The sequence below is a fragment of the Orcinus orca genome, chromosome X (genome assembly GCF_937001465.1).
Source record: "Orcinus orca chromosome X, mOrcOrc1.1, whole genome shotgun sequence".
NCBI classification, from domain to species: Eukaryota; Metazoa; Chordata; class Mammalia; order Artiodactyla; family Delphinidae; genus Orcinus; species Orcinus orca.
In genome coordinates, this window is record NC_064580.1 from 74,558,908 (window position 1) to 74,585,234 (window position 26,327).

Genomic DNA, 26,327 nt, shown 5'->3' on the forward strand with positions numbered 1-26,327 from the left:
TTCACAGCATTTGGCACTTTGTAACATTTATTTGTTTCTCTTTTCCTCCTAGAATCACAAGCTCCGTGAGGGAAGGCATTACGTTATGTCTGTACTTTGAACAAGTGCCTGGCACGTAGCAGGCGCTTAGTGACATACTCTTCGGCTGTATGAACTTGCCCACGTATTGCAGAGGTAACATGTTCTTTTTGTGACTATACAGTTATTTATTAAGGCAGCCGGACTTGGATTTTAAGTCCTCAACTAGACAAATCACATATGCCTGAAAAAAACGAACATAATGAAAAGTTCTGCACCCAGCAAAGTAACTTTCAAATGGACTATGGAGAATATTCTGAAAGGTGTTATCAGGGATAGCGACAGTCCACCACAGGGTTGAACCGTTTTCCCCGGAGAAACAGGGCCATCTTGTGCAACTTCCTAGAGCGGCACTAGGAAGGCGGAGAAAGGGCGGAGCCAGCTGGCGAGGGGCGGAACTGGGTGGGGCTACTTTGAGCGGTGCCTAGTTGAGCTATTTTGTCCCTTTCCGCTCTCCGTGCGAAGACCTGGGCGGAGAGCGCTACAGCTATGGCGGCCGTTAGGGTAAGTAAAAGTTACTTTGCTTAGTTTCTCTGGATGCTGGTAGCCCTCTGATAACTGTAGAAGGGATCCTCCTAACTTCAGAAGGGAGTCCCACAGCAAGAGGCGAGGTGGAGATGGGGTTGCGAGAGAATTGGCAAGGTCAGGGAATCTTTAACGTTTGAAGCCTCAAGACACCTGCTTCTCCTCTTTAGAGTTTCCTCAGCCTGGGACGGTTCTCTCTCCTCAATCCCCTGCTGTTGACTGTTTACACAGCGGCAGGGTGAAAACTGGGAAACAGCTGGGCGAAAATGGCCCGCCAGGCGACGAGCAGCGAACAGACTTGGGTCTTGAGATGAAACAAAGAGAAAAGAATCCTGGGCATTTGTCTGGGTGCACAGGGCGGGGCCTCACGACCCTTTGAAGGACTTTGTTCAAACATTATTTCGGGTGAAATAGACCAGGATAGAGACGTCTCAAGTCTCTCTGCAGTGCCTGGGTTTGTATTCACTGTTGTTACTTTACAGGTTTGAATGACAAACCTAAGTTTCTTTTGAGTTCTGTAATGGGAAAAGGTGCCTTTACTTAGGAATCTGTGTACAGGAAGTGACACATGTGGCTGCTAGCTGCAGTTCCCTAAGTAGGTTTCAGTAACAGTAGTCGACAAATATCTATGAGTAGACAAATACCTACGGGTAGATATTTGTAGCGGGTTTTAAGTGTAAAATGCACTGCTTGCAGGAGATACAAATATGAATAATTCAGGCTCAGTATCCGTCTTGATTCGCCATTCTCACTCCATTTCTGCTTTCAGAATTTATTTGAATTATCACAACACCCTTCTAACTGGACTCGCTGCCTCTAGCCTGGCTCTCATGGAATTAATTTCCCCCTGCACTGCCAGAGTACTAAAATGTAAATCTGATTATGCCCTTCCACTACTTAAAAATCTTTATTGGCACTCCATCATCTGCCCTCTAGGGTCAGGTCAGGCTCCTATGTCTGGAAGAGCCGACTCTGCTTTGGCTTTCCAGCTTCATTTCCTGTCTCTCAGGAACTCTCCTAATATCTGTACTCCAAGCCTTTTTTCCCTGCTCTTTCTCTGGGCCTGAAGTGCCATTTCCCATCCTCATCTAGTTAGTTCCTATTCATATTTCACTCGTTCATTTAACAGGGATTTGTGTACTGCCTCCCCGTATGCTAAATACAAAATGCCTTTTCCAAGATAGTGTCCCAGATCTCCCCAGTCTGATTAAATAACTCCTCTTTGTGCTCGAGAGGATTCTGGGCATACTTTTACCATAGGACTTATCATACTGTAAATAGTAGACTATTTACTTGTGTATTCTATCCTCCTAAACTATAAGCTACTTGAGGACAGTAATTATAATATGTTATTTTTTGTATCCTTAGTACCTAGCACATATATGAGCTATATTAGGGACTCAATAAATTCTACATGAATAAATAAGTGCCAGGCAATGGACATAAAATATATTAAATTAAGTAGTGGAGATGTATCATATAACAAATGATTGTCATTCAGAGTAGAGGAAGTGCCTTGTTCTCAGGAGAAGTACAAAGTGATCTGAGGGTTCAGAAGAGAGAGTTCACACTTGGTTGAAGAGAATAAAGAAAGACATCATGGAGGGAGTGCAGAGAGAGAAGGAATGGTCAGTGGTTAAAAAGAAGACCTGAATAGTGTGTTGTCACTGAAGCCTAGAGAAGGAGCGAGTTGAACAGTAGAAGGAGCAAGTTGAACAGTCTTTTGATTTGGCTATTAATAAGTCACTGGTAGCTGCCATTTATTAAGTGCTTACTGCAAGGCCAGGCACCATGCTAAAATACTTTGCATATGTTATTTCACTTAATTCTCAAGACAACTTTATGTTGTAGATGATAATGATCACCATTTTACAAATGAAAAACTAAGGTTTAGAAAATTCAATTAAATTGCCCAAAGTCACAATGCTAATAAGAGCTGAAGTGAGGTAAAGTGGTAGAGTGAGAACCTAGATTGTAAGGGGTTAGGGAAAGGATAAGGGGTGGGAAACTGGCATTCATTTAGCACCTTCTTTGACCACCTGCTTTACATGTATTATTTCAGTTTAATCTTCTTGATGACCCTAAGAAATGGGTAGTATCCCCATTTTACATATGGAAAAACTGAGGTTTAGAAAAAGTGCTTGCTCCGGGTTATCCAAGTGGAAGAACCAGGTTCAAACACAGATATATTTGGCTTCAAAGTCCCTGATCTTTCCACTACTCCTTGCCTCCTCTGGAAGGGAGGTGTACATTACTCTTTAGAGAAATGTTGCAGCAAAAGGTACGGAAGAAATCTTGAGTTGGGGGTAGCAAATTCCAGGAAAGTTTCTTTTCATTTAAAAAAGTAGGAGACTATATGCCAATTAAATCTCAATAAAACTGGTGAAAAAAAAAATTCAGGAGACCTGAGCAGGTTTGGAGACAAGTGGAAATATGCCAAGAACTGGTAAGAATTAATAATAGTGATCACAGCTATTATGCTATTGAATATTTACTGTGCTAGGCATTTTGCTAAGCACGTTATGTGAATTTTCGCATTTATGCTTCACAGTGACCCTATATCTAGGTACTGTTATTACCAGCATTTTAAAGGTAAAGAAACTGAAGCTTAGAAAGGTTGAGTAACTTTCCCACAGTCACTCAGTCATAAGTGGTAGATCTGGATCTGAAATCGCTATGGTCTGAGTTCGAATCGTGGGGCTTAAGCTTGAGGAAGCATCTGTGAGGCCTAGGTACAAAAATGCTGATCTGTGTTAATTTTGAAGCCCCAGAGATTAATAACAAGAAATAAGGTAGAAAGGAGTCCTGAAAGTTGGTAGATAACTCTGAAAATAGTTTACATACATTTTGAGAGATAAGAACTTTTTGAGCAAATGCGATGGTGGAACACTGATGTGGAATTAGCCTTGAGAACAAGTACTGTACTGATCTCTCCTCCTGACCTCCTGAATCAGAGAGAATGGCTGGATGACTGGCTTTCATTTAAAAGGATTGGGAGGAATGTAGTGTCAAAAGCTAGATTTCATTAATGCCAGAGATTGAGTGAATTTGAGGAAAATTTTCATCCTAAAAGATACTTGTTTCTAATAGAATACTTAATATTGAAATATGGCTACCATGTATTGAGTATTTCCTATGTGTCAGACACTGTATTACGCTGTTGATGCACATTATTTCATTTAATTCTCTCAAAAAGTTTTCTGTGGTAGATAGTTTTATTGGCTTAAAGAACAGGAGTAAAGCAGTAAGGAAAACAAAGCTGAAATAGGAGGTTGTAGTCAGAGAAAAGCTTGTTGAGTTTATGATTTTAGCTATTAACAAGTTCTGGGAAATGGTAAATTCAGGGTATACTCATGGAGTGGGTAACTGCAGTGGAGTGAATATGAAGGTCTAAAAAGGTGAGGTCAAAGAAGAGTGAGGTGAGGCTTTTGAGTGGTTCAGCCATATGGACGTTAAAGTCACTCAGAGTTATGGCAGGATTTAGAGTATAGAAGAAGACTATTAACCAGTATCCTAAATCTTCAATGCGATGAAGTGACCAGGAGGCAGGTGCTAAGGATGAATAGATGGGTGGTGTAAGTCTCAAAGGAGAATTACTTTTCTTTCCTTTATGAAAACTTTCTTCAGTTGAAGTATAGCATACATACAGTTAAGTACACAAATCATAAGCAGCTTGGTAAAGTTTCAAAAATGATCATACTTGTTCACCCAGCAGCCAAATTAAAAAAAAAAATTACCAGCAGCCCCGAAGCCCTCCCCTTTGCTCCTTCTCCACCATAAATTAATTAGCCTATTTTTAACTTTATGTAAATGGAATAAGGCAGTATTTACTCTGTTATGTCTGGTTTCTTTCACCCAACATTGTTTTTGAGATTCAGCCGTTACACATGTATGCTAGTTCATTCATTCTTATTGCTCTGTGATATTCTAGAGGGTGAATATATCATGAGTTATTTATCCATTCTGCTGTTAATGGACATTTGAATTATTTTCAGTTTTGAGCTATTACAAATAATGCTCCCATCAACATTCTTGTATATGTCTTTTGGCGCACATAAGTGCACATTGCTGTTGAGTATATACCTAGGAGTGGGATCGCCAGGTCATAGGGCATGCAGCTTTGGTAGCTACTGCCAAATAGTTTTCCAAAGTGGTTGTACCAATTTACATTCCCATTCATGAGGGTTCCAGTTGTTCCACTTTCTCACTAACAAGAACAGATATTTTTACCTAAGGCTGGGGAAGTAATGGCTTAGAAGCAGCATTGGCAATCAGAAGAAGACAAACTCTACCTCCTATACCTGAGACACTTTGAATAGCCTCCACTTGAGAGTTACAAGGGAAGCAGTGACCTCAGGGGACAGTCATGTTTCATTTCAGGCAAGGAGAGAAGAGGGTAGACACAATGGAAGGGCTTTTGGAGTTTGGTGGAGTAGCAGGAACTTTGGTCAGTGAAGAGAAAATACAGATCACTGTAGAAATTAGAATACAGGAGATGATACATGACTCTGGATTGTGTTTTGGGACTTGAGTCAAGGATGATGGGGATGGGAAGGAACATGGATGCCATAGACCTAAAGGTTTCAAAATCCTTGATAATACCAGCCTTCGTGTCAACTTTAGTCTTTGTCTCTTTCCTCTTTTGTTTCATGTGACTGATATCAGAAAGTAGTTGGAACCTAACAAATGAAGTTCATTCTTGGGAAGACGGTTGGTTATCTCCAGCAAAATCAGTTTTTCACTTTCCACTCAGCATTGTTGAGCATCTGTATTTTCAGTGCAACTTTGAAAGTATGCTTTGAAATCCTTAACCATACTTGGTATAGGTTCCAGGATGTTGCTTTATGCCATGGAGTGAAAATGATCTGTGCCTTGCCTCCTACCACACCTATATGACTGAGCTATTCCCTGTGATGCCATCCTCACAGGTGGCTGTTAGGTGTTCTGTGAACCTCATTTAATATGGAAATTAAAAATTGCTTGACATGGACCCTAAAATGTTTGCATAATGGGCGCATGTAAGTCAGTATTTCCTGATCTTAGCTGTGCATTAGAATCATCTGGGCAGCTTAGAAAAGGTACTGTTGCCTGAGCCCCGCCCCAGATGGGGCATTTTAATATTTTAAAAGCCCACGAGTGATTCTGATGTGTTGCTAGGTTCGAGAACCACTGATTTAGGCGAGAATTTGTGGCTTTTATACAGGTTAGAGAAGAAAGGGTATTAGGCTTTTCAGGTTATGAAGAACAGAGGCAAGTTCAAGTCATCTTAAGTGGTAGTTTATTGGAAAGTTGCATAGGTTAGGAAGAAAGCCTAGGAAACTGTCTCAGCAGCTAAACAGATCTCAAGAAGAACCGTTCAGGATACCATAGCAACTCTGGTAGTTACCATTCTCATGACTTCTGCTTCTGCTAACTCTATATGTTTCATATCCAGACTTCCCTAGAGAGAAGATCTGATCAGGTTGGCTAGTCACTAACCACTGCAAAATACCCTTCTTAGGCAGAAATTGTACATCGGGCCCCTTTGTAAGGCAGTCTCTTGTTGGCTGCCTTTGGCTCAGATACCAATCCCTGGTCCAGTCAATTTTGGCCAGTGCATCAGTCCTGTAGTTAACAGCATAGTGACCTATGTTAGAAATCACAGAAGGGAGCAATATAGTTGTCAGATGCTCTAAGACTTCTTAGAAGGGACAAGGCAATGGATGGATACTTTTGGGGTTCATGGTCTGGTACAATTTACTTTTGAATACTTTCCAGAAGTGATACAGTTGTTGAAAATATGGTAGGATATATTTAGAGTTGTTATTAAAAGCTAACTTATTAAGATCTTGTAATTTAAATTGGGAAATTGGTTGCCCAGGGATAAAAATACACTGAGACAACCAGTGTAAGTAGCAATCTGTGGTGGATAATAAAATTTGCTTAGTATAATTTGAACATATTCAGGGAAAATGTAACCCACTTCTGTAATCTCTCCTGAGTTATATAGACTTGATGGATATTAGTACTCTAAGCTAAGGCATGAGTTGCATACTTAATGTAGATTTGGCCTGGCTGTTTTTGGATCTTTTCTCTCAGTCATTCTGAAACTTAATAGGGACTTCTCATATCACTAGGCTAACTGCTACTGTCATATCCCCTCAGCCTGGCTCTATAGTTCACCTCATTCATTCATACATCCAAATTCCTATTCGATATCTTTAGGTGCATCAAATTCAACATGTGCAAAATTCCTTTATCTTTACCACATTTGATTTTTCTGCTGTATTCCATCATTTTAAAGAATCGTCTACATCCATACTGTTAACAAGTCTTGTGAATACTTTATATTTTCATACATTCTTCTTATTTTATACATTCTTTCAAAAAAATCTTAATGCCTATAATGTGCAGGAGATGGTGATAAACATTGGGGATACAAAGATCAACAAGATAAGAACAAGAGGTATATAGAAGAGAAAACACTAAAACTAATAAGCACATGAAGAGATGCTCAAAATAATTAACAGATAACTACATATTAGAACAATGAGATAACATTTTATTAAGCTAGAGGAAAATAGAATGCTGGTTAAGTCCAAATGTTGTTAGGGATATTGGAATGTAAGCGCCCCCATGGACTGCTGGTGGGAGTATTGGCAGGTACAGCCACTGTGGAGATCAATCTGATATTATTTAGTGAAATTAAATATATACTCATGTCCTATGGCATGGCAATTCTGTTCTTGAGTGTATATCACAAAGATATACAAGTTCATGAGGGCACTTATAGGAGGATATTCATCGCAGTGTTTTTTTATGGTGATGGGGAGTTTGAGGCAATATAGGTGTCCATCACTGACAGGGATAGGTGAAATGTGGTGGATGTACATCATGTAGTACTATATAGCAGCTAGAAGAAATGGGTTATATGTACACATAGGAACACAGATGGATATAAAAGGCTATGTTTTATGAAAATAGGATAAGAAACAAAACAACTGTAATACACCATTTATTTTGTGAAAACAGTAAGAAAAAATGAGATGTGTAACAAAATTAAAAATACATGTACACATTAATACAATATGCATTTTGTAAAAATTCAAACAAAAAGATAATCATTAAATATTTGAAAATAGCTACCTATGGTGGATGAATTAGAGTGAAATTTGGCAATTAAAGGAAATGAATGAATTAATCAATCAGTTATAAAGGAGGGAGGGCAAAGAAGAACAAGACCAAAGTACTGTCCTCAAGGAATGGACTCTAGTGGGTGAAACTGATAAGTAAACACAAGTTGTATTCAAAATAAAAGGTATCTAAAAGTTACTATGGGAGAAAAGAGGAAGAAGTAGTTTAAATGCCTACAGAACATAAGGCTGCTTCATAGTATTTGTTCATTTTAGTTCATTCATTTAGTTCTTCAACAAGTATGTATTAAGCACCTACCATGGGTTAAGAACTGCTACTTGCCATGTGGTGGTAGATTGTATTTTTTATTTCAAATATTTGCTTTCTCTTCCTGTGAGAGGATTATACACCCCTGCCTAGATTTCTTATTCTTTCCCTCTACCTCAAGAATGACTAGTATTACTTTACTAGGTAAATAATTTTATAATTTGTTTTTGGCATATTTTGGTACTGATCAAAATATGGTTAAAGCAAAATATTTACTCTACCTTAGTCTAATTGAAACACAAGTCCTTCTGTTTATCATGAAAGAGCCAGTAGAGTTAAACAGAACTTAATTTTGTAAGCAGAGAAAATACCGTTATATCCATTCACTCATCTGGACTAATGGAAGGAAAGGAACAGCATAAATAATTGAAAACCAATATTTGCACTTAACTTTGGGATGTATTTTTATACTTATATTTCTGCCTATAGCAAAACCTGAAATTTTGGGCCCCTGTGACAAAATTCACAATAGAGCTCTTGTGACAGAAATTCACAGAGCCATGTAACTGGCAGGGACAATTCATCCTCCCATTGAATTGTCTTGGCACATTTGTCAAGAACTAATTGACCCTAAATGTAAGGTTTATTTTTGGACTCTCAATTAATTCTATTCCATTGATCTATATTTCTATCTTTATGCCAGTATTGCACTGTCTTCATTGCTGTAGCTTTTTATTAAGTTTGAAATGGGAAAATGTGAGTGCTCTAACTTGGTCCTTTTTTTAGTATAATTTATTGTGAAATAATTTCACATTTACAGAAAAGTTGCAAGAAGAGTACAAAGAACTCATCTCCTTAAATCAGATTCTACAGTTGTTAACTTTTAACATTTTCTCCCTTTCTCCTCTATTATAATTATTCCTTTTCTGATCAGTCTGAGAGCAAGTTGCAGACATGTTGCTATTTCACCCCTAAATATTTCACTGTGTATTTCCTCAAAAAGAAGTATACGGTTCTATAACCTTTGTGCAAGCCTCCCAATCAGGATGTTAACACTGATACAACACTATCATCCAATCCACAGATGCCATTCAAATTTCACCCACTGCACAATGTCTCCTTTTCCTTTCTAGGCCAGGATCCAAATCTAGGATCATGCATTATGTTTCCTTATCATATCTCTTTGATCTGCTTAATCTGGAATATTTCCTTACTCTTTCTTGTCTTTCATTAGTGACCTTGACCGGATTTTTTCTTCCAGTTTTATTGAGATATAATTGGCATACAGCACTGCATAAGTTTAAGTTGTACAGAATGATTTGACTTACATCATGAAATGATTATCACAGTAAGTTTAGTGAACACCTATCATCTCATTTAGATACAAAATTAAAGAAATAGAAAAAAAATTTTTCCTTTGATGAGAATACCAATTTTGATCTTTTTTCTCAAGATGTTTGACTTTTCTAGGTTCCTTGCATTTCCATATGAATATTAGAAACAGCTTGCCAATTTAAAAAAGGGCATCTGGAATTTTGATAATAACTCTCTTGAATCAGTAGATCACTTTGGGGTGTATTGCTATCTTGACAATGCTAAACAATGCTAAGTCTAACAATCCATGAACTTGGGATGTCTTTCAATTGATTTAGGTCTTTGATGTTGTTCGACAATATTTTGTAGTTTTCAGTCTAAAAGTCTTACACTTATTTTGCAAGTCTTGCAAGACTTGCAAATTTAGCCTTGCATTACATTTATTCCTATTTTATTCTTCTTAATGTTCTTGTTAATGAAATTGTTTTTGTAATTTCATTTTCAGAGTATTCCTTACTGGCAAATAGGAATAAAATATATTTTGGTATATTGATTTATATCCTGTGTACCTTGCAACATTGCTGAATTCGTTTATTAGCTTGAATAGTTGAGTGCACGCATGTACGTGTGTGTGAGTGAGTGTATTCCTTAGGATTTTCTACATACAAGATCATGTCATATGTAAATAGAGGTAGTTTTACTTCTTTTCTAAACTGCATGCCTTTTATTTCTTTTTATTGTCTAATTGCCCTGACTGGAACGTCCAGTACAATGTTGAATAGAAGTAGTGACAACGGACATTCTGTTCTTGTTCCTGATCATAGGGGGAAAGCTTTCAGCTATTCATCATGAAATATGTTAGCTGTGGGATTTTTTGTAGGCCCCCTTCACCAGGTTAAGGAAGTTCTTTTCTATTCCTAGTTTGTTGAGAGTTTTTTTTTTTAAAACATGGAAGAGTACTAGTATTTGTCAAATGCTTTTTCTATGTCTACTGATATGGTCATGTATGTATTGTCCATTATTTTATTAATATGGTATATTACATTGATTAATTTTCGTATGTTAGACTAACCTTGCATTCTTGATATGTTAATATATCCCACTTGGTCAATACATAGTTATTTTTATATGTGTCTTTATTCAGTTTCTATTATTTCATTGAGGATTTTTAATCTATATCTATAAACAGTATTGGTCTGTAGTTTTCTTATGACGTCTTTGGTTTTGGTGCCAGGGCAGTACTAGCCTTATAGAATGAGAGGGGAAGTGTTGCCTTCTCTGCTATTTTTTGGAAAAAGTTTTTGAAAGATTAGTTTTAATTCTTCTTTAAACTTTAGGTGGAATTTACCCATGAAGCAGTCTGTGCCTGGGCTTTCCTTATAGGAAGATTTTTGATTATTAATTAAATCTCTTTACTGGTTACATATTCAGATTTTCCATTCTTCTTTCATCCTTTTGGTAATTTGTGTCTTTCTAGGAATTTGTTCATTTCTTCCAAGTTATCTAATTTTTTGCTGTATAGTTGTTCATAGTATTAACTTAAAATGTTTTTTATTTCTGTAAGGTCAGTATGCGATATCCTCTCTTTCATTACTAATTTTCATAATTTGAGCCTTTTTTTTCTATTTTTTCTTTGTTACCTTATCAAAAGGGTTGTCAATTTTCTTGATCATTTCAAAGAAATGACTTTTGGTTGTTTTGATTTTCTGGGTTGATTTTCTTTCCTGTATTTCATTTATTTCCACTCTAATCTTCACTCTTTCCTTCCTTGTGCTTGCTTTGGGGTTAAGTTTGCTTTTCTATTTTCCTAAGGTAAATTATTAAATTATTAATTTGAGGGTTTTTTTTTTTAGCATTTACAGCTATGTATAAATTTCCCTTTCAGCCCTGCTTTCACTACACCATAAGTTTTGGTGTCTTTTGTTTTTATTTTGTTTCATTTCATTCAACTCAAAAGTATTTTCTAATTTTACTTGTGACTTTTTTTCTTTGGCCTATTGGTATTTAGGAGTATTTTGTATTTTAATTATTTTTCACATACTGGTGAATTTTCCAGATCTTTTTATTGTTAATTTCTAATTTAATTTTGTTGTGGTCAGAGACCATGCTTTGTTTGTACAATTTTAAATCTTTTGAGACCTGTCCTACTGTATGGTCTATCCTGAAGAATGTTCCATATGCACTTAATAAGAATGTATATTCTGCTGTTGTTGGGTGGAAGCGTGCTGTGGAAGTCTGTTAGGTCTACTTAGTTTATATTGTTCAAATCTTCTATATTGCTGACTTTCTGCCTAGTTGAATTCATTATTAAAATGAGGTATTGAATTTTCTAACTATTATTATTACATTGTCTATTTTTTCCCTCTGTTTTCTTTGTTCTTTGTTTTCTGTTTGTTCTGCTTTTCCTTTCTGTGTTTTCTGTCAGTTTTTGTTTCAAGTATTTTGTGGCTCTGTTGTTAGGTGCATATATGTTTATACTTGTTATATGTTTCTGATAGATTTACCCTCTTATCATTACAATATGTCTCTTTAACTCTATTAACAATTTTTGTCTCAAAGTCAAATTATGGTGGCTGTTTTCCTGGTATATCTTTTTCCATGCTTTTACTTTTAACCTAAATATATCTTTAAATCTGAAATGTGTTTCCTTTGGACAGGATTTTGTTTTTTTAATAAAATCTGACAATCTTTGTCTTTTGATTGAATTGTTTAACTCATTCAGATTTAATGTAATTATTAATGTGATTGGATTTATTTTTGCCATTTTGCTTTCATTTTCTATGTCTCATGTCTTTTTTGTTCTTCTCTTCCTTCTTTACTGCCTTTTCTTGTATTCAGTGGATATTTTATGCTGTGCCAATCAGGTACTGTGAGTATCAGAACAGCTCTTTAGCAGCATAGAGATATGAGGGAATAGGGGACTGGAATTTTCACCAGCTGCTTTCCTGAATCCTCTCCATGGAGCCGGATCTGGGGATGGGGAATCAGTATGTATGGTATCTGCCAGTTTTCACCAATTGCCAAATCCACCTAGAATACCTCTTTTTAGCTCAGGGGAAGATGGGAGTTACCACTCTGCTGGAGAGCTTTCTAGAATAGCTCTTCTATAACATAGCACTGGTTAGGGGAGAGGGCTACAGGCTCTAAGTTGAGTGCAACTGTCTCCCACTCTTCTTACCATGTTCTGTAGATTTTGTGGAAAGAAGCATCTCAATTTGTTTTAAGCCCTTTGATCCATATCCAGAGAATTTGCTAATTTGACTAGTTTAAAAGATGTCTCTTTGAGGGAGAGGTTTCACCAAGCTCCTCACACTACATACAAGAACCAAATGCAAGTTTCCAGTTTGGGTCTGTTACAAATAAAGCTACTATGAAGAAGCATGTACACAATTTTGTGTGGATATAAATTTTCATTTCACTGGAATAAATGCCCAAAAGTGTGATTTCTGTGTTCTTTGGTAATTATGTTTAGTTTTTTGAAAAACTGGTTATTGGTGGATTGACCGCTGTATTAGTTTCCTATTGCTGATGTAGCAAATTACCACAGACTCAAATTTATTACCCTACAGTTCTGGGGGTCAGAAGTCCAAAATCAATTTCACTGGGCTAAAATCAAGGTGTTGACAGGCCTGAATTTCTTCTGGGGGTTCTAGGGGGGAATCCATTTCCTTGCCTTTTCTAGTTTCTAGATACCACCTGCATTGCATATCTCATGACCTCTTCTTCCATATTGAAACCCATCAGTGGCTGGTCAAGTCTTTCACATGATGCATTACTTCAATACTCCTCTTCTATAGTCAAAAATCCCTCAACATCCTTATAAGGGCAGTCATGATTACATCGGGACCACCCTGATAAGCTACCATAATCTCTTTATCTCAAAATCTATAACTTAATCACATCTGCAGAGTTCCTTTTACTATCTAAGGGAACATATTCACAACTTCTGGGCATTCAGACATCTAAATCTTTGCAGGAGGGTAAGGTATTATTCAGTCTATCACAGTCCTCTTATCGTTTTAAATGTCTCTGACACTGGTAATTTTCTTTGTCCTGAGTTGGTCTTTACCTGATATTAATATAGCCTGCTTTCTTTTGATTACTGTGTTTTCTTTTCCCTGGGTTTTTCTATGGGTTTTTTGTACCTGTTTTATAACTCCATTTTGATTTATCTGTAGTACTTTGGCTGTATCTTCTGTATAACTCTTTTAGTGATTTTTCTAGGAATAGCTATTTTATTTGTAGTTATCCATAATTTTACTCTTTCCACTGTTATTTCTTCCTTCCTGATGTCCCAAGGTTCCTTCTTTTATCATTTTCTTTCTCTTTAGAGAACTTACTTTAACCATTCTTTTAGGGTTGGTCTGCTGGTGAAAAATTCTTTTAGTTTTCTTTCCTCTTCATTCCTGATGGAAATCTTGTCTGGATATAGAAGTACAGGTTAACAGTCCATTTCTTTCATCACTTGAGAAATGTTGTGCCATTTCCTTCTGGACTCTGTGATTTCTGATAAGAAATCTGCTGTTATTTGAATCATTTTCCCCCTATACTTTAGATGTTGTTTCTCTTTCATTGTTTTCAACAGTTTCTCTTTTTCTTTAGTTTTCAGAGGTTCAACTATGATGTGTCTTGGTATGAACTTCTTTGGGTTCTTTGAGTTCATCCATTGAGTTTTTTATTTCAGTCATTGTATTGTTCAGTTCTAAATTACCCACTTGGTTTTTCTTTATAGCTTGTATTTCTCTGCCAAGACTTTGTTTCTTTGCTGTGACTTTCTATTTTTTAATTTGCTTCAAATATGTTTATAATTGCTTGTTAAGCATTTTTATGGTGGTTGCTTTAAAATATTTGTCAGATAATTCTAGCATCCCTGTCGTCTCATTGTTGGTATTTGTCTATCGTCCTTTTAAACTCAAGTTGAGATTTTCCTGGTTCTTGTTATAATGAGTAGTTTTCAATTAATATCTGTATGTTTTGATATTATAATATAATCTTATTCAAAACTTCTGTTTCAGTTGCTTCCTCTAACACTACTCTGGCAAAGGAAAGGGCAGTGCTGCTTTGTTACTACCAGGTGGAGGGTAGAAGTCAAGGTTCCCTGCTCAGTCTCTTGACACCCAAGGAGAGGAGGGCCCCTTTGCTATTCCTGGAGAAGAGTGGGAGTTTAGGTCTCCCATAGGCTTCTGCTTTTACAACCCTGGCTGGGAGAGGTAGGAGTACCTCATTAGTGCTCCCCACTAATGACCACTGTTGGGGCAGTGGGGGGGAGTGACCTTGTTACCATTTGATGATAATGAAAATCCTGACTCTCCACTAGGCCTTCTCAGATACCACCTTAGCAGGGAAGGGGAGGGTCTGCCTCATTAACATCAGGTGGTGATGGATATTCATGTTCCCTATATGGACTCCACTAATATCTTGGGGGCCAGGGCTCATTACCACCTGGCAGAGATGAAAGTTCTACCTTCTTTAACACTACCTTGGTGGGATGGGGAGTGTTAGAATACCTTACTTCAGCCGAGCTAGAGGGGAAGTGTAGGCTCTCCCCTCAGGCTTTGCTTGTGTGGGTGGGGTTATGGCCTCAGTTTTGTCTGTGGTGTTTGGCTATAGTAGAGTGGCTGTTGTATAAAAGTTTTGTGTCTTGCTAGGCTGCCCCTTTCCTGGTGTTTTGGCTAGAGAGAGCAGGCTTTTCTTGGGTCTTTGTCTTCACTGGTTGCCATTTCTGTGTTGCTAGCTTCTCCAGCACCCAGTCTAAGACATATGAGGCAAAAAGAAAATCCAGGGACCTCACTGCCATGTCATTCCTCAGGTCCTGTCGTCTCTAACTGGTCTGCCATCTTCTCTGCACCATCCAGAGTCTTCCTGTACTTATTTTCTATATAATATCCAGGCTTTTGAGCTATACTCAGTAGATGGAATTGGAAAAAGTATATCTACTTCATCTTTCCATAAGTGGAAGTCCTCCATCATATACTTTTATCATCCTTTACTGGTGATATATTTGTCTGACTCCCACACTAGAGATTATACAATACTTGAGGACAAGAACAATGTCTTTGCATATTTATACCCCTCATGGCCTAAGAGGGCACCTGCCTGGAGCATAGTGTTTCTTCAGGAAGTATTTGTTGACTGAGTTAAAACTTTGAATAACTTTTAGACTTCTTGCCCTTAAGAACAAAGTATCCTGGTTGGAGAAATATTAATTAAGTAATAGTTCATAATAGTACATGGTTAAATCCTAAATTATCCCAGGCCTTCATAGACTGGGCAGTTTATGTCCTTTATAGGTAAAATTTTCCATCTCTTTGAAATACTTGAAAATGAGGATATGTTCCTTATCTCTGCCCCCTAAATAGAATAGATCAATTCCTTCTCTGTGTCCCCACTGTACACACTTCTGTTATACTGCTTAAAACCATGTATTGCATTTATTTTTGTGTTTTTCTCCCACATTAAGTTGAGAGTTTCCTTAAAACCAGGGACCATGTTTTATTCATATTTGTATCTCAAGTCTCTCAGGCTCTTGAGATAGAGTATACGGTAGACACTTGAATGGTTGTTGAATGAATGAATGAGTGCTTTCTGTGACACCCATATAAGCAATTATAAGATTAAATTTTTTATGTTTAGGTACTTATATTTAAATATATTTAGAGGGAAATTTATCATAACTATAGATTTTAAAATAATTGATTAAAAGGGTAATGTTAACATGCATTTTTTTCAAAACTTCATTTGAAAAAATTTTCTTTAAAGAATGACTCTTCTAGTGATTTGAAGTTTGAACCTTTATTGATATTTTTGATAATATTTCTGCAGTCCAGAAGAAATATTTGAAGAAATAATGACAGAATTTTCCAAAAATAATGACATACATCAAATCACAGATCTAAGAATCAGAAAAAACCTCATGTAAAATAAATACAACACACACACACACACACACATACACACAAACACATCCCACTCCCTGGTACACATCATTTCCATACTTCTGAAAAAAAGAGAAAATCTAGCCAGAGAAGAAAGACGCATTACATAAGGAGTAAAAGAGATGAGAATTACATTATATTTCTCAGAAAGTACATAAACTAAATAATATTTCTTAAGGAGAGTATTCTTTGTGATTTTGCCTGTGACTCAGAGTTGTTAAATTATACTTCTTACTTGCTTTTCTTTTGAACAATTGAGGTTTCTCATCTTTAAAAACAAAAATAACCCCCAACTCCAAAATCTGCACCTTATACTGGTAAAGGAAATATTTATTTGTGCCCTATACCAGATTTTATATCATGGTAATCACACTTCAGCTTCCTTATCAAATAGAGGTATGTAGTTACTTTTTTTAGGACTGTATCTTTAACATCATTCCACGATGGGGTGTTTGATTTGTCCTGAACCTCTGTTATGAACTTGTATTTAGGAATTTCTTATTGTATTAAAACCTAAATTATCTGAGGATTCTAGCTCTACAAAATGCCTCAAGTTCCATTCGACTGCTGAAATAGTATTGATTACACACCAAGTACAGTACAGGTGTGCACAAATTCTACAACATCATTTCTGATCTAAAGGAGCTTACTGTTTTGTTGACGGAAGACATATCCATATGCAATGGATAATATAAGACAGCATATATTTAAATAATAAAACATGTAATATATATAAAAATCCTTAGCAATTCAAGAAGTAACCAACATATATTATGATAGTATAAGGCCCCTCAGAACTTGAATGGTAGCATTTAGTTTACTAAGAATGAAGAAGTTAGCTTGTCAGCAATGGCTTTGGGTTAACATTGTTATATGTTCTAGGAACTTAAGACAGGCTGACTAAATCAGAAAGGTTAATTTGGGTTTACTTATAGAAGATACAATTGGATTAGAAATAGGAAAATGGTGGAGTGTTTGAATGCTAGGATAAGTTGGAATTTTATTTTATTTTATTTTGGAATTTTATTTTGAAGGCAGCAAAAGCCATTGAAACAGATCCAAAATACTTTATGATTTTTTAAATTTAATGTAAAATATTACCAATGTACAAAGAGGTATTAGTGAACACTGCAAGTGCAGTTGAAGCCTCCTGTGTATCCTTCCAACTCTGATTGCATTCCCCTTGCTTCCTGAACTCCCCATAGCCACTCTCCTCACTTTTGTATTTAACATTGCTATGCTTGTTTTTAAGCGTTATATGAATTTTATTTATGCTGCTTATGTTCTCCTGCATCTTGTTTTTATCAAAGCATTGTTTGTGATATTTATTCATGTTTGTATGTGTAGCTCTAGTTCATTCCTTTCCATTGTGCGTAGTATTCTGCTCTAAGAATATACCACATTTACTTCTCTATTCTTTTAATGGATGTTGTGGTGACTTCCCCCACACATTTTTCTGTTACAAATAAGACTGTTATGAGCAATCATATGCAAGTCTCCTTGGGCTCGTGTGAGAGTTTCCCTGCTCTACCTGCTGTATGACTTTGGTCAAATCACTTAACCTGTCTAAACCTTATTCTGTAGCATTTTATACTAGGAAATATTAAAAGATAATCTATGCTGTGCACAATGCTATGCCCAGGCTATAGCAAATGTCCAGTAATTTCTAGCTGCTGTTTTTATCAGTATTTAAAAGGATCTTTATATTCCCAGCACCTAGTATAATGCTACATTTCTTTTGACCTTCAGTTCCCAATTTAAATCACACCTCCTTCATGCCAGTGGGCTGATAACCTGTTTCTCATGGCAGTGAACATCACTAGTCTCAAGCAAGTAGAATAGGAATTTGTTGTGTTATATTATCAATTTTTATTAAAATGAGTATATATTTACAGCCTTGTTTCTTCTTAGACTTATTTTGATTTCTTTCAGACCCTTGATGGTTATTCATGATGTTTTTAATAACAGAAATCATTTTTAAAAGTATAAAATATAATGTGTTTATTTGGTTACCATACCATTTATGTGTAATTTGAATGCAGAGATTGTTGCAGAGATTGTTTACTAAAAAACTATCCTTAAGTTTCTTTTAAGAATAACCCAGATTTAAGGATTCCATTGGTAAAATTCTAGTAGAGTGGGAATGAGATTTTCATTGATCATCTATAAAAGCCTAACTGATAAGAGTGTAAATTAAGGCATACTAGAGTCTCAAACCTTTAAGGATTGAGATGCTAAAGGCTTTATAGTTTGTGGCTGTTTTACCCCTATAGCTTTTTCACAAGTTCTTTATTTTTGATCTCAGTATTTCAGTCCTTTGAAATAGACTGTTTGAAATGCTGACATGGAAGGCCCAAATTGTACAGATACGTTTTCATAGTTTGATTATTTGTTCTTCAGTACCACTATCTTTTTCAAGAGTTTTATGAAAAAATACAGGCAGAGTTTTCAAATTCCCTATTTCAGCAAGGTATCTGCTTTTCATGTACCAGTATAATAAATAATGCTGTAGCTGATAGACTCTGTTCTCAGTTGATTAATGATAGTTTATTCTCTTAAAGATGATTCACCCACTCATTTTCTGAAGAAAATAAGCACCATGATATATACAGACTTGTTAGTGACTCACTGGTGATTACTTTAAAACAGGGCATCCTTGTGTAAGAGTTTTATGTTACTGTCGAGAAATATTAGCTGTTACACGATAGCTACAAAATGAAGCATTAGCACCTTTTTCTTGTTTCAGTTTTACTCAGAAAAAAGATATGGTAATATCTCTGTTAAAACAGAAGATGAGTTCAGTAGCACTTGCCATTGTCAGAAATTTATTACCCTTGGAAGTAGTACAAGGAGACACAGGAGTGCATTCCAGAAGTTAATAATGGGGAATTAAAATATGCTTTCATTGGCAAGAGTGGCTGGACCTGTGCTGCGTGACCCAAAGGAGTGGAACTAGGAGCCGTGAAAATTATATGGATATGTGTTTCAGTTCAGTCTGTGGAGGAACTTTCTTAAAGAGCTGTAAAAAGATGGAATGATCTATTAGTGGAGTTTCCCATTACTAAAGGGGGTCATACATAAACTTTAGGGTCACTTAATAGTGTGTTACAGAAGGGATTCTATCATCAGAGGAATGGTTGGACCAGAAGACCTTTAAGGTCCCTTTGCATTCTGAGACTAAAACTCTAGTACAAAGAAGGTAGTATGCCTGAAACTCAGCACTATATTTTGAAACCAGTCTCTCTTTTACCATTTTATGTTGGTTTCAATAATCATTAGTTTACTCAGGAGCAGTACTTGATCTTTCAGGCCAATTTTTGTTCTTCCCATCTCCTACCTAATATTTCAGAAGAGGCTAAACTTTATCAGTTGTATAGTTATGCCCCTGTGTTTGGTTTCCTCTGGAGTATTTGTACTTTAGCTCGGTGGACAAAGGAAATCACCCAGTAAGTCACAGTCTTCTCTCCCCTGCCGATAAGGCAAGCTCTTAGCCCTTCAGATCTGCTAAGCAAAGGAAAGGGAGAAAGAAAGAAAAGTAGGAAATGGAGGTAAAATAAGGATTGAAAAATAATTGGAACAAATAGTCGCTGAAAAAAAAAAGGGTGGGGGAAAGAGGTGAGGACAAGAAAGAGCAAAAAGTGGGAGCAATTGGAGATGATTGGAGATGGGTAAGCTACTTTTTCTTCTACCAGGGATGGAAGACTGTAACTTTCCTCTCTTCCCTACCCAAGTCTCGTGGTCTCAAATCATAAACAGCCCTGTGGTGATGAGATTTTCGTTGTGAACAGCTCCTCAGGCACCAGCCCCACACTGAAAGGAATACTTCTTTTCATACCTTTCCAACTCCCCCCATTTCTGAATCTTTTGACCTCCAAAAAATGAAGCCTTTTTAAAACTATATTTAAGCAATTATGGTATAAAGGAATAATTTTTCCTACGGGATTCTTTAAGCAAGGTATTATTGACCATTCTAGCTAAAAATGCGTCAATTTAGATAGAAGGTATTATATTTTAAGGTATTTATTTGATTTAGTATAATAATCACCACATTAATTTGGCCAAGAAGTTTTGTCATGGCACATTGAAAGTAGAATATTGTTTCTAGTAAGAAATAATCAGGCTTGCTCTGTTGTCCACTTAGCTATAGTCTTCAGAAGTTTGAAATTTAGTCAAGAAATGTGTTATAAGAATACTACCTTCCATTTATCTAGCACTAAACAGTTTATAAAATTTTCATGTATTATAGTATTTGATTCTTAGAACATTCTTGTGAGAATTTTTTGTAAGAAGAGAAATATTCTCTATTGCATTTATACTTGTATCAGGATAGGATGCATTTGTGATAAATTTTAGTTGTGGTGGGCCTGGATTTAATTGGGTCCCCAAATGCTTCAGAGAGTATGGTGGAGCCTGCAAGCATATGCAAAATTTTGAGAATAACTACATTTTGGGGGACCATAATTCATAGTTTTCATTGGATTCTCAAAAAATTAAGATCATTAAATCAGTCTTACAATTTCAGATCAGCTTTAGGACTTTTAGTTATCATTTGCCTTCACAAATACTTGGCACATAGGTAGTCAGTAAATGTTACATAGAAAAACTTGCTAGATTACCTATGTACACTGCCTTATTTAAACCTGTGAATGATTTTATTACTTTTTTTGAGATCCTTAGTCCTGCAAAGCCCTTTGAATACAAAGAGGCATAAGACTACTCACAAGGAACCTGCATTTTAGTAGAAGAATAGGCTATATATATTTCAACGGGTAAATAATAATGTAACATTATGTTTGTTTAATTCCAGATTAGTGTTTCATACAAATAAGAACTTTATGAACTCAGAGAGATGACTATGAGTGATCTAGTAGGACTTGAGCTAAACCTTCAAGGAAGGACAGAGTTTAGGCAGTGTATTCATTCAACAAATAGTTGTTGAGTACCTGCTACGTGCCAGGCACTGTTAGGTGCAGGAGAGGTGAAGACATTCTAGCAGGGAAAATGAAGTGAGTGAAGGCACTGAGGAAGGAATGTACTTGACATGTTTCAGCCTAGGAAGATTAATTTGGCTAGAGCCAGAGAGCCTAACAGGACATTGGTTCATAAGGCATTTGGTTTATAAGACATTTGGACGACACCAAAAAGTCCTTGAAATTTGGTCCTATCTAAAACGTCCATGAACATATTTGGTTTGTGCCAAATGGTTTTGGACAGGACCAAATATCAAGGACCTTTTGGCATGTCTTTTGGACGTTTTGCACAACACCAAATATCTGCTAACCCCAGAGGGTATATAGAGAAGGTTAAACTAAGATGGTTTATTTGTTTGTTGAACCAGGAGAATAAAGCCGTATTTTAGAAAGATTCATTTCATTTCCTGTATAGTTTACTTAATCCTATTTTGAAATTTAGCAGCAACTGAATTCTAAATGGACAACATCTTGAAAATCATCTCTTACTGGAGTATTACTATCTTCTCAAGTAAATAGAATGCTCTCAATATTCCTTTCTCACATCACTACAAGGTAGATATAGCCTAATTTCTTTGCTATAGATAGCACACGTTTGTAAATATGTATTGTGAAAGGGAGCTGTTAGGTGTTTTTTAAAATTTAGTTACTGATTTTGACAATAAGTTAGTATTTGTCTGACCCTGATTACCATAAACTTACTAAAGTTGAATTATGCCAATCTGTGTTACTATTTCTGGAGGATTTTTAAAAAAATGTTTATGTAACTGCTACATTCCCTGTTTTTATTTTTAATTTTCTACTTACATTTTTATGTATCTAAGGTAAACTTTTGACACTTTCAAGTGTTACTCAGTAACAATTACATCACAATTATTGAGTGTTCATAAATTCCAAAATAATTTTGTTCTTTCATACATCATAATTAAAGTACTAGGTGCTTGAAATGCTTTAACATTAATTAATGTTCTATAATTTAATAATACAGTAAAAACCATACCTATCCAAGCCACACTGAGGTGGGCAGTTATTTATTCTGTCTAATTTAAGATTGGCCTTTTAAGTGCCAGAACTTTAATTTTGATGAAGATTAGAGCTCAAGTGTACCATGTACTTCCCATCCATCTTAAACCTATTCATCATCATTCGGTATCTTCATTGTTTAACTTTGCCGATTTTAATATGCTATAGCTGTTACTCTTAATGAAGATGCTATATAGATAGTGAATGGTATTGAACGCAGAAATAGCCTTAGGATACGCTATCTTGAAAACATTTCTGGTGTCATTTTCTTTTTTTGAAATAAAATATATGCAACTTCTTAGCTTTGTGGGCAGTGTCACATGCTCAATAAACTGAAGGCAGCCTTTTTCCAAGGGTTTTTCTGCCCTCCAAAGGTCACTGCTGTTACTTGTGTCCTTTTCCTTGTCTGCCCCATTGAAAATATTCTGTATGTTTCCTGCACCATTAACATAAGATACTTTCTGATGCATAGTAGTAGGCATTCAGAAAACATTATTTATCCCTTTCCTGTTACTAATGTATTAGAGCAGAAGTATTATTTTGTCATCACATTTATCTTCAGATAGTTTCACTTTTACAGATGTGCTATAGGTCACTACTTCCTCTTAGTATTCCTTGATATTTAATTTCCAAGAAAAGACCAGATCCTATGCACCATTTCAAATGGCATTTTAAATATAGGCAACAGAGCAGAGAGATGGAAGAACCTGGGTTTTTGATAAGTCACCAAATCAATCCTAAAGTTCTGTCTACTTCTAGACTTCCTATTACATGAGAGAATAATGTTTGTCATTGTTGAAGCCTGTTTAAGTTGGGGATTCGAAAACTTTAGCCAAAACCATCCTAAATCCCCAATATTGAATTTTTGTAAAGATTAAAAAACTCAGTGGATGTAAAGCACCTGGCACATAGTAAGTGCTCCATAAACACAGAACACCCTGTCTTCAGGGATCCTTTATATTTTCAGGGACATTATATTAAGGCGTAGAACAGGTACCACTACCAGGTTGTAGAGCTGTTGCATTTTTAACTTCATTGCTGATTCTCTTTCTTTCCCAGCCATGGTGTGTGCCTCTGCTACTATCTTTTATTCTGCTTTTATTCTTTCTTATCTCTTACATTTCTTGTTACTTTTTCCACTTTTTGGCTTTTGTATAATAAATCTAGCCTTTTATAAACACAACTAGCCAATTGGAATACGCTTGCCTGTAATACTCAGCTCTTTGGTTCTTTTCCCTTTTGTCGGTTACTGGATGTTCAGGGACAGCTTCTTAGCCACAAGAGATTCTACAACATGAGGTCTTGTTTCTTTCCCCCCTACCCGCGTTTTAGAACTCCTCTAGGTACCTAAAAGTTTTAGGTAGCAAAGGTCATACTGTACCTAATAATAAGCATGGTTTGAAAGAGACAGATTTCTAAAAGCTGCAGGAAAATTAATCTTACTTTGGAGTCACACCATTTTTCTTAGTCAGCTCCAGCTGCTATAACAAAATACCCCAGACTGGCTGGTTTAAACAACAGGTATTTATTTCTCACAGTTCTGGAGGCTGGGAAGTCCAAGATCATGGTGCCAGCAGATTTGGTTGTTGATGAGGGCTCTCTTCCTGGGTTGCATACTGCCACCATCAAGCTGTGTGCTCTCATGACATCTTCTTTGTGCATGCTGCAGGGGAGGTGGGGAGAGTTCTCATGTCTCTTCCTTTTCGTATAAAGACACTAATCTCATTACGGGGGGGCTCCACCCTTGTGACATCTTCTGAACTTAATCACTTCGCAAAAGCCCCACCTCCTAATACCACCACAATAGGGGTTAGTACATCAACATAGGAAACTGGGGGGATACTATAAACATTCAGTCCATAGTACCATGTATATTTTTACATCTTAACATTAGGTAAGTTTGATGTCATTGGGAAAAAAAATATCTTTTCTTGCAGAATGTCTCCCGAGCACCCCGTTATTTCAGTTTGGGATTGCATTTGATCATCATGTGTCCCCATAGTGTTGTTAGACTAGAAGTAATAAAACTGCTATTCAAATATTTTATAAATATTATTTTAGAAAAACACTGGGTGATAGTGGATAACTATCATAGAAAGAAGCCTTGTGTTTATAGTACAAGTAACAGGTTTCATAATTTTGCCCAGGTGGTACTATTTTGGTTTTGTTTTTAGCAAAAATGTCAGTTCACGGCTAAGGGAAAAATAAGAACTTTCATGATTTGACAGTTTTTATGTCAAATAAGCGAACAAATGTTTCCCTAATAGATTTTGGGTTTATTTGTAGACTTTTCATGACCATTAATAAATTACACCATGTTCGTATTTCATAAGCTTGGTGTTTCATACCATAACAAATTTCAGATGAGAGACCTGTTTGAGGCATAAATCTGGCTTATTCCAAGATTAAACCTATGGAATAATATATAATAATGTATAAACAAAGAGGTTATCCTCTTTTATTTTATTTATTTATTTATTTTTACATCTTTATTGGAGTATAATTGCTTTACAATGGTGTGTTAGTTTCTGCTTTATAACAAAGTGAATCAGTTATACATATACATATGTTCCCATATCTCTTCCCTCTTGCGTCTCCCTCCCTCCCACCCTCCCTATCCCACCCCTCCAGTTGGTCACAAAGCACCGAGCTGATCTCCCTGTGCTATGTGGCTGCGTCCCACTAGCTATCTACCTTAAGTTTGGTAGTGTATGTATGTCCATGCCTCTCTCTCACTTTGTCACAGCTTACCCTTCCCCCTCCCCATATCCTCAACTCCATTCTCTAGTAGGTCTGTGTCTTTATTCCTGTCTTACCACTAGGTTCTTCATGACATTTTATTTTTCTTAAATTCCATATATATGTGTTAGCATACGGTATTTGTCTTTCTCTTCTTACTTACTTCACTCTGTATGACAGACTCTAGATCTATCCACCTCATTACAAATAGCTCAATTTTATTTCTTTTTATGGCTGAGTAATATTCCATTGTATATATGTGCCACATCTTCTTTATCCATTCATCCGATGATGGACACTTAGGTTGTTTCCATCTCCGGGCTATTGTAAATAGAGCTGCAATGAACATTTTGGTACATGACTCTTTTTGAATTATGGTTTTCTCAGGGTATATGCCCAGTAGTGGGATTGCTGGGTCATATGGTAGTTCTATTTGTAGTTTTTTAAGGAACCTCCATACTGTTCTCCATAGCGGCTGTACCAATTCACATTCCCACCAGCAGTGCAAGAGTGTTCCCTTTTCTCCACACCCTCTCCAGCATTTATTGTTTCTAGATTTTTTGATGATGGCCATTCTGACTGCTGTGAGATGATATCTCATTGTAGTTTTGATTTGCATTTCTCTAATGATTAATGATGTTGAGAATTCTTTCATGTGTTTGTTGGCAGTCTGTATATCTTCTTTGGAGAAATGTCTATTTAGGTCTTCTGCCCATTTTTGGATTGGGTTGGTTTTTTTGTTGTTATTGAGCTGCATGAGCTGCTTGTAAATTTTGGAAATTAATCCTTTGTCAGTTGCTTCATTTGCAAATATTTTCTCCCATTCTGAGGGTTGTCTTTTGGTCTTGTTTATGGTCTCCTTTGCTGTGCAAAACCTTCTAAGTTTCATTAGGTCCCATTTGTTTATTTTTGTTTTATTTCCATTTCTCTAGGAGGTGGGTCAAAAAGGATCTTGCTGTGATTTATGTCATGGAGTGTTCTGCCTATGTTTTCCTCTAAGAGCTTGATAGTTTCTGGCCTTACATTAAGGTCTTTAATCCATTTTGAGCTTATTTCTGTGTATGGTGTTAGGGAGTGATCTAATCTCATACTTTTACATGTACCTGTCTAGTTTTGCCAGCACCACTTATTGAGAGGCTGTCCTTTCTCCACTGTACATTCCTGCGTCCTTTATCAAAGATAAGGTGACCATATGTGCGTGGGTTTATCCCTGGGCTTTCTATCCTGTTCCATTGATCTATCTTTCTGTTTTTGTGCCAGTACTGTACTGTCTTGATTACTGTAGCTTTGTAGTATAGTCTGAAGTCAGGGAACCTGATTCCTCCAGCTCCGTTTTTCGTTCTCAAGATTGCTTTGCGTATTC

General features: G+C 36.3%; 1 protein-coding gene across 6 annotated transcripts in view; it reads left to right on the forward strand.

Moving 5' to 3' along the window:
- Positions 1–542: 542 nt before the first annotated feature.
- APOOL (apolipoprotein O like) overlaps positions 543–26,327 on the forward strand; it is a 125,735-nt gene continuing 99,950 nt past the window's right edge. For 2 of the 6 annotated variants that reach the window (XR_007474935.1, XM_049705147.1), the window contains exon 1: positions 543–582. The gene's annotated coding sequence lies outside the window, so the exon portion shown is untranslated. The remainder of the gene's footprint in view (positions 583–26,327) is intronic. The other 4 variants (XM_049705145.1, XM_049705148.1, XM_049705149.1 and 1 more) reach the window with 3 other exon arrangements.